Below are 14,003 nucleotides of genomic sequence, written 5' to 3'. Positions count from 1 at the left end.
AACTTTAATAAGAAAACTCCTAATGTGTTGTGTAGCAACATATATAACGAAATATTATACAAGATGCAAAGAAAGTCCCGCACGGGCTTGATAAATAAAATAAAACATGGCACATTATTACTGCAATTATAAATCTAATTTTTATGTAACTACTATCTTCCTGTCGTGTCAGGGGGATGGTTCGGAAGGAGTCAGAAGAAAATCTCAAATGAGAGAACAGGTCGAGTAGTATATCACATTAACCGTCTATATTAGTAGAGTAACATGACGCAAATCCGACTTCAAAACGTTCCCTCGTTAATAAATTGCGCTGCTTTAAAGTTTGAAACATTTAAAATGTAGTCCCTCGAGCGGGAATTTTCAGTCTGTATATGTGGAATTTTAAATTTCCTTGATTCTTCATTTGTACAAGAATAAGTTCTATGATGTGTAATTGGCGATTCCAATTCTTTCTTTCAAGACCTTCGCTCTGGCTCTATGTTCACTTGATATCCAGAGAACTAAACGTGTTATAGATTTAAAATTTGGCGCAACCTCAGTAAAGCCCGTTACTAAGATGTTTGTATACAGTTTATAGCTTAGTCAACTTTGTACTTGGAGAAAAAAATGTTAAAGTAAATCTACAGTCAATTAGTATATAACAATCCGCTCACTTCAGGATACCAGGGCTGTGTTATGCACCGAGGGACACGCCACTGACGGTGCGAGTGCGGACCATTCCCCTGCCGGTGTTATTGACCATGAGCGGCATAATCAGATCAATGGCCGGCATTAGCTGCATTGGCTATCCTTGGTTAATGAGCGGGCCATTTGATACCTTAGATACATCATTAGTTGGAATCATCGATCTATAATAGATTTGGATGAGGGCCTGCGTGTACTCTAAAACGGCGCGGATGCTCGCAGTAAGCTAAGCGTCTTATGGATTTTCCCACACACACTCCTTTCGTTTTATGAGTTTTTTCGTGTTTTTAAAGTGTTTGTTTCCTTTCATAACATATAATACAAGCAACAATAAGTTTATTATTTCGTTTGTTTTTAAGCCAAAATTACAGTTATTACAAGGATTAATACAGGATCATTTCCGACTTAATTAGACCTCACGGTAACTTTTAATACTACTAAACGGGAACTTTAGCATCACACGTAGCTAGTTTACTTGCAACCTAAAATATAAGGTAAAGTGCTGTAACACAGTGATTTCAAAAAATATTTATTGTCTAGTTATGTTACAAATGTAAATAAAATTGGCTTTTGACTTGTTGCACATTGTTTAGTTTAGTTTGTGGTGAATTCCCAGACTGGCGATTGAAGCGTCTGATGTGGAACTCACTGTTTTGAAAATATAAATTTTCAATTAATTTGACAAGCACTATATAGGAACTATCTTCACTATAATCATAGCAACTAGTTTTGTATCAATTTGCAGCAATGGATTTAAATACAATTTCAGGTAGCGTTTTAGAGGCTGATATTATAAAACTTTAGTATCCAGTGAAATTTTTTGTTCATTATATGACAGAATAGCATAACCGTTTTGCTATTTTTATAACATCAGAAGTAACTCTTATTAATCTGCCCTTAGACACACTATCACAAAATTAGTGCAATAGCTTAAATCTATCCACAACATTATTCACACTTAATAGGAGAACAAATTGATTTACTATAAATCCACTAATGTAATACAGGTTATTATTTTTATAACATGTTTAGCTATTATTTTCCACTGAGCTTTTAATTTTTCTATCTCTTTTACGCCTCAACTGTGTTAGATTGTGCTTTAATTTTCTACTTGAGCTTTTTTAGCTACCTGACGATGGAATGGAAGTTCTGATACAATTAGTGAACATTTAAAACATTTAGGAACTGACTGTATGACAAGGTATAGTGCCAAGTTTTAGTTAATACACAGTTTCAGGGCTGTAGGTCATGACATTTTATATGGTTTATAGCCTAAGTATACTTTATTTTTTGATAAAGATTAAATCTCTTAAGACCAAATATACAGCGCAAATACCAATTATAACTTTCACATGAGTACATGTGTTGCACGAAATTTGTACTTTCTAAGATCATATGGTTTTTTCCAAATTAAAACATTCCTTATAAAAATTTAAAAGTATTGATAGTATAAGGACAGGTCTTCATTTTAGTGTGACTTTATCATTATATATATACACGAGTCAATAAGCGAGGATTCTCACACCATATTGTACATTTATACAGCATAACAAACACTGTACTGTCAAAAGTGATACTTATAGATGGTATTGAGCTCGCTTTTGGTTCAATCTCGAAACCAATATTCGCTGTCTTATACATACCAATACTGACTCTCCTTTACAAAACAGCACAAAATTTCCCTCCACAAACAGGTTGTACTTAGATATAAAGGTTCTGAATTTTCTGCAAGCAGTTTAAACATAAAGTAATATTGGAGTTATATATTTTAAGTTACTTTCAATCATAATAAAAATAATTTTGATTTGTAATTGTATACCTTAACAAATGGTGACACTGCTGCTAACCCTGATGACAACTCACAAACAAAACGAACAAATAGTCATTAGTGTATTTTAAAGAGTAATTAAACCCAACTAACGAATGTGTATTTAATTTTTAAATTACATTTGTAATTGTTTATTCGTTACAGTAAATTGTAGCACTAACGTAAGCAATAATGACGTAATAATAGTAACGATTTTGCGTACTTTTACAATTTGTTAAATGTAAGTTAATTCTGTAACATTTCACTGTATCATTATTATCATTGTCACTTAAGCGTTACAGCATTTTTTTAATATGGTACTACTATCGAATTATTTTAAATACCTTATGATACAAGGTTTTATTAATATAAGAATTTAAAAAAGTAAAGTATAAACTTTACTTTTTTACTTTAAGTAGTATATACTTTACTTTTTTTTTAATTCTATTCAACAATTACACATATCTAGCCTGCTTTTCAAAAGTTATTAATGAACGTTGGTTGTTGCATGCTCTGCAACGATTGTTTATAAATGTTATAGGAGTATTGTAACATAATATATATGTAAAATAGTATAAATAAATAATTTTTCAAACAAATTAGTAAAAATATGCCTTGTAAAATTCGTTTAGAATACATGTAAACTTTGATCACAGTAATTTACTCAAAACTGAAAAATAATGTAACAATTTTTAGAACTAACCATTCAAGCTTTAGTCTTAAAAGTAAAAACATTATCAACGTTTCAATTTGCTTTATGAAGGAACACATTTTCATGTTGTGTGTCCCTCCTTTGGAGCTAAAATCACCAAAGGATTGGAGTTCTATGGTGTGAGGGAGTCTATTGTACAAACTTACAGACCGGAAACTCAATCCTTTTCCGTAGTTTTCGTGAGAGTGCGCGAACAAAAATATATACAAACGTCTTCGTCTTAAAAAACAGCTAACCTAATGAACAAATATACAAGGTGTCAATTAAGTCTGGAACCTCTTTTTTTAATTTTTGAACCATAATAGAAAGAAATACCAAAGTTCACACGTGCTTACTGGTGATAGTAACGCACATATCTGCCCAATTACCGACCGGATAATCCCTTTAGGAGACGGTCCACAAGGAGTCAGACAAAATTCTTAAATAGCAGCATAGGTCAAGTTTGGTATCAAATTAAAGATATTACTTAACAGAGTACAATGCCGCAAACCGGACTTAAAAAGGTGGATTCATTCAGTATTTATAGCTATTTGAATATTAAAACAATTGAACAATGTAAATTATTAAGTATTACAAGTAAATACCAATTTTTAAGTACCTGTGATCAAAGTAAGTGTTCAAAATGTTCCCCTCCCATCATCTGACAATGTATTAATCGAAGCCAGGAATCAATAATTATTACCAATAACACAATTACTGTTAGAATGTGAAAGTGGAAGATTGATTGGTGTGCCACCACACTTTGCTCTCCTTGTAAGAGAATACTTGGATACAATATTCCTTCAGATGGGTTGGAAGACGTGGTGCAGTAGAGTGGCCTGCTCGTTCCCCTAATTTTTTTTCGCCGCTGGATTTTTTTTCTTTGGGGATACCTCAAAGATAAAATTTATCGTTACTATCACCAGTAAGCACGCGTGAACTTTGGTATTATTTTATATTGTGGTTTAAAAATTAAAAAAGAGGTTCCAGACTTAATTGACACCCTGTATAAAATTGTATCTTTAACATTGCCAACAGAAGGTTTGTTCAATAATAACACATTTAAAAACCCTTAAAATTGAGATTATTCAATAATTACGTCATATGTTTGTCTTTAATTCATTTTAAAACGTAATAAGCCGTCTTAGGAGCTTTCATATATGTAGCTAAATAAATAAGTTTAGAAATAAAAAGATCACAATTTGTTGTTAGTATATATGTATGTGCAAAAAATACTTCAATATAAAATATTATTCTATTTTTATTATTATAAAACAAAACAAAAATCAGTTGATAGTTTTCTTAGCATCAATTCTGTAAATTCAAATTACAGACTGACTATCACACGTCCTGTTTTTGACTTTTGTATCTTAATCTACGTGTATCTCGTAAGTAACATCAAATAGAACCATGGGAAATAGATACATATACACTGCCTCAATGTCATTAGTGTATTTTAAAGAGTAATTAAACCCAATATCCTCCTCATGTATATCCTCAATATCCCAATTTAAATAACAAGAAAATAATATATTGAATAGGGTATATAATTTAGAAATTTGTATATTAAATTTTAATCTAAATCTAAATCTTTTAATTTAAATTGAGCCTTTTTTGTAACCCAATCAAGTTAAAATTTTGCATATAAACATAAATCCGTAATATTGTATTCTAAAATTCAAAACGATTAATTATTTTCTTAATTTATTAAAAAATGTTTTAATAGTCTTATGTATAACAATGATTAGAACGAGAAAATCTAAGAATAAAAACATTTTCATATTTAATTTTATGAAATGCAGCTTAGCTATCTCAACATCATTTGTTGCTGTATAGACTTTTATTGTTTATCTATGAAACACGAGTTAATGAAAAATTTGTGTGTATCATGTAGTATGTTTACAGAAAAAGTTCATCTGTAGACTTTAAATTTTGCTTGGAACTTCACTACTCCACAGACACAAGAGTTTTTATTGTTTATCTATGAAACACGAGTTAATGAAAAATTTGTGTGTACCATGTAGTATGTTTACAGAAAAAGTTCATCTGTAGACTTTAAATTTTGCTTGGAACTTCACTACTCCACAGACACAAGAGTTTTTATTGTTTATCTATGAAACACGAGTTAATGAAAAATTTGTGTGTATCATGTAGTATGTTTACAGAAAAAGTTCATCTGTAGACTTTAAATTTTGCTTGGAACTTCACTACTCCACAGACACAAGAGTTTTTATTGTTTATCTATGAAACACGAGTTAATGAAAAATTTGTGTGTATCATGTAGTATGTTTACAGAAAAAGTTCATCTGTAGACTTTAAATTTTGCTTGGAACTTCACTACTCCACAGACACAAGAGTTTTTATTGTTTATCTATGAAACACGAGTTAATGAAAAATTTGTGTGTACCATGTAGTATGTTTACAGAAAAAGTTCATCTGTAGACTTTAAATTTTGCTTGGAACTTCACTACTCCACAGACACAAGAGTTTTTATTGTTTATCTATGAAACACGAGTTAATGAAAAATTTGTGTGTACCATGTAGTATGTTTACAGAAAAAGTTCATCTGTAGACTTTAAATTTTGCTTGGAACTTCACTACTCCACAGACACAAGAGTTTTTATTGTTTATCTATGAAACACGAGTTAATGAAAAATTTGTGTGTACCATGTAGTATGTTTACAGAAAAAGTTCATCTGTAGACTTTAAATTTTGCTTGGAACTTCACTACTCCACAGACACAAGAGTTTTTATTGTTTATCTATGAAACACGAGTTAATGAAAAATTTGTGTGTACCATGTAGTATGTTTACAGAAAAAGTTCATCTGTAGACTTTAAATTTTGCTTGGAACTTCACTACTCCACAGACACAAGAGTTTTTATGCGCAAGAAAATCATAACCTTTATTTACTTCTCTTGATATGGGGTTTACGTGTAAACTGCTTTATCGCCTGCATCCACAAGCAACAGATACTAATTAGAATCATGCAGAAAGAAAGCTCAACGACGTAACAATCTTTATAAAGTTGGATTTTCCCCCAAGACCGACCGTTGAAACCGTGAAATAAATTGTAACCAAATACTTTCTGTTGTGATAAAATTTTGTTCACAGTTGACAGCTGTAACAGTGATATCTAAGTCATGTATAAAGTTCAACAAGATTCTGCAATACAAACTGTCATTTATGTTTTACAAGTTAAAAATGGCAAACAAATGCTCCTTAAATGTATTAAATAAATAATTTGAGATAAGTATCGGTCGTGCAAATTACGCTCTTAGCAAATTACGTTCTTGTATATTTAAATATTTATAAATAAATATAATAATGTTAAGGCTTAGTTACTTTTAACAAGACTATGTTACAGCATATGGATTTATATTCGGATTAGATTAGAGAGTGGCTATCCTCCAAAGTCTGAGTACCTGACGCCCCAATGTCAACGTAGCTTTTGAGCTCTACAACAGGGTTTGCGGTAGAGAACTGAAAGCTCAGAACCCACATCAAACAGTGACGTCATCTAAGCGAACCGCGTACATAACCGCACAGGCAGCTTGCACACATACGGTCAACGACAAAACGCTACCTTACCTTAAATATACGCTTTACCCATGTTTCGCTTACGATGTTCAGAAAGTTAAAACTAATACTAATAACAAAATATCATAAAATTATGGAGTTTATAAACATACAGCAGAACTACGGCAAAACCCATTACAGAGGAGAAATGTTATACTGTGAATTTGATTGTTTTATAAAATCTCAATACAAATTGTACTTAATTTAATTAATAATTATAAACTAATTTAAGATATAGCTTCGCTTATTTTTGTTCGTGGAATAATATTGATTTCAATAATAATTATATAGATCTACATAAGTGAACGACGAACTTTTGAACTTTTTTAATATTTATAATGGCAGAAGTGTGGTAGTGCGGTAACCAATATATAGTGGTAAAAGTTACAAAAATATCAGAAGTAGGCCTATTGCATGTCAAAGTACTTCTTCAATGATGGACATCTGAATGCAGAATAAATATACCAAGAATAATGATGTACGAATGTATTTGTAACGGTACAAATGCTATCGTTATCGTCGCCGACCTTTTTAGGCCTCTTGACACGGTTGTTGACTCTAGATTCCAGGAGGATATATATATAAAACAGGCTTCATAGTGTAGGTGTTTCCAATTATTACACTTCGTATCGACTCACCGACGATGGTAAGCCTCTCATACATACTATTAAATTATAATAAAATAATCCCTAAGGGATTAAATTCTGACTTAAATTAAAAACACTGTAACATTAATTTGTTGAGTTAGGAAGACTAAAATGAGAAATTGCTAAAATAGTTTGCCTTCAGTGTTCGCGAACGACCTGCTAGTTATGTATCTCTTGATTTAGTGTAGCAAGAATGTCGCAGTCTTGCACACTTATATTTATTCATTTTTTATATTTAGTTTTCTTTTTTTTACGGAGAAGAAGTAAAATGCATTTACACACACACGTGTTGAGCCTGTAGTTTGACTACCACCTAAGAATCCGCTCTATACTTCAGGTCTGATTTTAACCTAACCCCTCAGGACTGACTATACAGATCCGCGGAAGATGTCCTGAACGAAGTGCGACAAACAGGCTTACCCTAGACCATCACTCGGCAAACCGAGTCTACCGATAAAGCACCAACAGTGCTTTTTGCTTCGCGGCGGCAATTTTCCCAACGCAAGCAACGGAAGAGAGTGTATTCCACGTCTTTGGAATTGTACATCAGCAACACAATCACAAACCAGAGCTCTATCTCATTCATGTACAAAATGGAGGATCATCAAAGTTTTAATTGTTTAAAACCAATAAAAAATAATACTTTTGATAACGAAGTATTTATTTTAATATTTAAATAACACAAAAGATTACTTTAATTAAATTTGCATTTCGTCACTAGATTAGGGGTTTTTGTTTATTATCACTTCGCCTCCATTGATAATTTGTCTTATAACAATCCTTTCATGTATTATTGTTGATATATATCTGTTCAATAGTTAATAAGGGTATATTGTACATAATAATAAAGGGTATTTCTGGTACATAATAATAATAATAATTGTTTTAACACATATAAAGTCGTTTTTGGTTGAAGATAAATTAATTTAGTCGTGTAATTCATTGATTTATTTTGCTTGAAAATTTTCGCTCTAATCTCTTTGATTCATTCAAGATACAAAACATTTTATTCATAAATTATAACTCAAAGAGTTCCTGAACGTTCCATTGAATAAAAAAATGTGTCCGGAGACAAACAGAGAAATGACATTTTAATTAGCAGCCATATCCAGTGTGTAAACAGCAGAGCTCGGGCCAATGAATCTGCCACTAATCACCGCCAGGATACAGGCACAGGAAACCAGTAATCCGGCCACAAGCTCATTACACAGGTTCAAATGCCGTGTGTTGTCAATGTGGAGAGTGGTTCAGAGTTTGGTATTTACCTGTAAAAGGAATAATGTATGTACACTGAAACATACTCTGCCTCCAATAATGTGTTCTAGATAATGTTGCAGATGTCATGGAAGTGATTTTTTTATATATTGTGGAGTCTTGAAAGATTCCACGAAGCCTAGGATATATTTACCACATGATATCTTAACTAAGTAATTAGTACTCGAGGTGCTACACAAAACTGCATTTATGTCTGCTTGTCCAGAATATGTATCGAGAAATAGATGACCTTTTGACATAAAACTTTACAGCGTCTAGTTAGATGATATCTTAACTACGTAATTAGTACTCGAGGTGCTACACAAAACTGCATTTATGTCTGCTTGTCCAGAATATGTATCGAGAAATAGATGACCTTTTGACATAAAACTTTACAGCGCCTAGTTAGATGATATCTTAACTATGTAATTAGTACTCGAGGTGCTACACAAAACTGCATTTATATCTGCTTGTCCAGAATATGTATCGAGAAATAGATGACCTTTTGACATAAAACTTTACAGCGTCTAGTTAGATGATATCTTAACTACGTAATTAGTACTCGAGGTGCTACACAAAACTGCATTTATATCTGCTTGTCCAGAATATGTATCGAGAAATAGATGACCTTTTGACATAAAACTTTACAGCGTCTAGTTAGATGATATCTTAACTACGTAATTAGTACTCGAGGTGCTACACAAAACTGCATTTATATCTGCTTGTCCAGAATATGTATCGAGAAATAGATGACCTTTTGACATAAAACTTTACAGCGTCTAGTTAGATGATATCTTAACTACGTAATTAGTACTCGAGGTGCTACACAAAACAGCATTTATATCTGCTTGTCCAGAATATGTATCGAGAAATAGATGATCTTTTGACATAAAACTTTACAGCGTCTAGTTAGATGATATCTTAACTACGTAATTAGTACTCGAGGTGCTACACAAAACTGCATTTATGTCTGTTTGTCCAAAACATGTATCGAGAAATAGATGACCTTTTGACATAAAACTTTACAGCGTCTAGTTAGATGATATCTTAACTACGTAATTAGTACTCGAGGTGCTACACAAAACTGCATTTATATCTGCTTGTCCAGAACATGTATCGAGAAATAGATGACCTCTTGACATAAAACTTTACAGCGTCTAGTTAGATGATATCTTAACTACGTAATTAGTACTCGAGGTGCTACACAAAACTGCATTTATGTCTGCTTGTCCAGAATATGTATCGAGAAATAGATGACCTTTTGACATAAAACTTTACAGCGTCTAGTTAGATGATATCTTAACTACGTAATTAGTACTCGAGGTGCTACACAAAACTGCATTTATGTCTGCTTGTCCAGAATATGTATCGAGAAATAGATGACCTTTTGACATAAAACTTTACAGCGTCTAGTTAGATGATATCTTAACTACGTAATTAGTACTCGAGGTGCTACACAAAACTGCATTTATGTCTGCTTGTCCAGAATATGTATCGAGAAATAGATGACCTTTTGACATAAAACTTTACAGCGTCTAGTTAGATGATATCTTAACTATGTAATTAGTACTCGAGGTGCTACACAAAACTGCATTTATGTCTGCTTGTCCAGAATATGTATCGAGAAATAGATGACCTTTTGACATAAAACTTTACAGCGTCTAGTTAGATGATATCTTAACTACGTAATTAGTACTCGAGGTGCTACACAAAACTGCATTTATGTCTGCTTGTCCAGAATATGTATCGAGAAATAGATGACCTTTTGACATAAAACTTTACAGCGTCTAGTTAGATGATATCTTAACTACGTAATTAGTACTCGAGGTGCTACACAAAACTGCATTTATATCTGCTTGTCCAGAATATGTATCGAGAAATAGATGACCTTTTGACATAAAACTTTACAGCGTCTAGTTAGATGATGGAGAAAGTCACTCTATGGGATTTGGGTGAGCTTTATTCAATACTTTTTCATTGCTCTTATGGGGCAATTATAATTCACAAAAGAATATCATGGAATATATAAATTTGCAAACAACCTTTTTTGTACTGCAAATTAACATGGGCCGTAGGGGCACATGTAGCTATATACTTCAGTAATGCCTGTTATACCTGTTATAGTTTGATGTACTCCTTCTTTATTGCAAGCTCGGTTACTTTTGTACTACAATATTAAACTACAGAGCCCTAAATATTAACATGGTATTCTGCATACAAGCTACATCTTCACTCTTGTTATTACATCGGAGGTTTTTGTAACTATAAATAGTAATTTTATATTAATTTTCTTCACTATCATGAATGATTATATACATTTCATATATTAATTTAACAAATAAATGAACACATTTAAACTATTATGGGGAATTGTAATTTCTACTACGAATATACATAATTATTATACAAATGTGTAATAAAAATCACAACGTAGGAAGTGCAAACTTATGTTGTAAGATACATAAAAATAATGTATCAGTTGGTAAAAGATTTGTTCTAAAGTTATGTACTAATTGAGCTGGTTTTTAGATAACAATAATTATTCTTTCATAACCTATTCACTGTTTAGTTAATGTTACTCATTCATAAAAAGTTTCTAAGATATAAACATCTTTTTATGACAAACATTTCGTATTATTCATGGTATTACGTATTTTTATTTAGTATGATGTTAAAAAAAATCTAATTGCTTACCCTTTAAGGCAACTATTATTATGGAAAAGAACACTGCAGATATTATATTTATAATAAGCAATGCGTATAAAATAGTCAACGATATGAGTGTAACTGGCTATTTTATGTGTTGCATAAAATTAAATATTTGTGAAAAAAAGTTGGTAATTAAAGTTGCTAACTACATAATTTAACTAATGTTTTTGTCTGAAAACATGACGTGTACAGTTAATTACCTCTGCCTTGCATGTCATACATGGAGAACAATGTAAAGAATGAGCCTTCCCTTGCTGATGAGTTGAATTCCAACTAAATTGTTGTAAGTAGCACTTAAAGTATATTCTCTTTGATATTATTGCAGTTTGATGAATATTTCACGATCAATAAACTATTTCTGAGATTAACAAAGTAGAACATTTGACATGAAATACCGTAATTAATAAAACATTGTAGTTGAAGAGTTTCATACAAAGTAAAGTTTTTGAAGTAAAGGCCAAATATGCAACTTTAAAATAAAACCGACTGAGTGATAAACTTTAATGATGCTCAGACAAATCTCTCGGATATATATATATATATATATATATATAGAGTTGTAGAACTTACTAATTGTCTATTTACAAATTAATTTTCATATAAAACGTTAAGACTAAACATGATATATCTCAAAATATCTTACATATATTCAGGCATCAAAATTAAATACGATACATTTTTTGTATTTCCACAAGGTAAAATACCATCGGTTAGTTTAGAAAATTACTTATCCTACACCGTTCATGCTACTAATAATAACCATAAGAAAAATATGGACATTTTTGCTAACAAAGAGTAAAATTACATATAGTCACAAGGAATATTATGACTACTATCGACATCATTCTTGCTATTAAAAGAAATAAGCGGTCATTACTAATAGGTACTTTTAATCCTGAGATTATTGTATGGGCGGATAAGTAGACAGGTCCCACATATTTAGACTCTTTTTGTGATAGGCTCTAATGTGCACCAATAATGTTTTTTTAATAAATTTTAATTTAGGAATGGAACATGATTTGACAAAATGAATTGTTACTTAACGACAACTGTAAACAAAAAACTGTTCTGGAGATAAAATAGATGGACATTTTAACTAAGAACGATGCTTTTGCTTAACTGATAGTGCCTTTATCAGCCATTCATTGAGTGGTAACAAAAGGATCATGGCTGCATAAAAGAAAGGCACTGGGGAACTCTACCCCTCTCGAAGTTTTCAAATACAAATACTTATATTGCTCTTGGTAGTCTGCTGTAAGTTAGAATACATCAATAACTTCTCAAAGCTTAAAATTTGATCTGGGAATGATTCAAAACCCCCTATTTTCTTTATAATATTTTATATTGCATAAATTACCCTTCAGAAATTACTTCCCACATACTCTACAGAAACGGATAAATATCCTGATTATTTTTCAAAACAATTAAATAAGAAATAATTTTTCTGGCAGTGATACAGCGTAATACTGACAGTGGAAAGTCATAAATAGAACAATCAATCAAAGAGTGAAGCCCAGGAAGGAAGAGTGACAGACACGGCACCGCTCGCAGCGCCTCTGTCGGTGACAAATGGAAGCTCACACAATGACAAACTACCTACGACTGAGAACTGAGCACCAGTCCATTTGACATCTATTGTATTCAAAACCGCCATGTGAAGACCATTCCCAAGATCGATGGAACTTTAAATGTGCGCTAAATTGTATAATTTCATACTCATATACATACAGTAGGAATCAATCGATCATTTTCCCGCAATGGGTTGAGCGGTCACATTTAGATATCATCATAGAGGGATTACCTACCCGTTTTAGTTATGACACACCAGTTTCTTAAGTAGCCTTGAACGTCTGATTAGGATAGTGTAAAAATAAGAAATGTTTTAGTAATAGTTTTAACAAAATAATAATGAGTACAACATAAATGTAATCTTATTTAAAAAAAAGATAAAGCAAAAATTACAAAAACGAAACATATATAATATTGGAATGGAAGGAAATTATGTACAAACACACGTTTCGAGGTTATTAATAAAATAAATATTGTTTAAGACACAAACAACGACAACAGAAACATCGAAAATCAACTATGTAAACTATGTACTGTTTAATGTAATGGAAGGACAGTACTTTTGCATGTTTATTTTATATCTATTATATACTAACTAGCAGTTGCTCAGGGTTTTTGCCCGTCATATTTATGACTTGCACGCGTATAAGGACTTCCGGTCTGAGTGAGTTATTTATCCTGAACCAATCTTGATTTTTCGCCATAGTAAAGAAAATTTTCAAAAGGTTTATATTTACGGTCATTGTAATCTAATCCGGTCTTCTTATGTTCACTTTAATACCTGATTTATAATGTTCACTTTCGCATTTAGTGTTATTAGGACGTTCAATGCAGTCAGGCCCTGTTTTCTTTTAATTATGGTTAAACCTTTATTGAGAGATGTAACTGCTTCTCTTCACTTGTACTGTATTAACGCACTGTGTGATACTGCATTAAACACCTAGTGCATTTATTGCCCTGTAGACAAAGTTTAGTAAACAATAAAATCAGGTTTTGCCCAAGAAAAAGCTATAAACATTAAAAAACTTCAATATCGTGTATAACAGCGCATTTACAGTTATCAT

The sequence above is a fragment of the Homalodisca vitripennis genome, chromosome 6, assembly GCF_021130785.1.
Source record: "Homalodisca vitripennis isolate AUS2020 chromosome 6, UT_GWSS_2.1, whole genome shotgun sequence".
Classification (NCBI taxonomy): Eukaryota; Metazoa; Arthropoda; class Insecta; order Hemiptera; family Cicadellidae; genus Homalodisca; species Homalodisca vitripennis.
Note: the sequence above shows the minus strand (reverse complement) of the source record.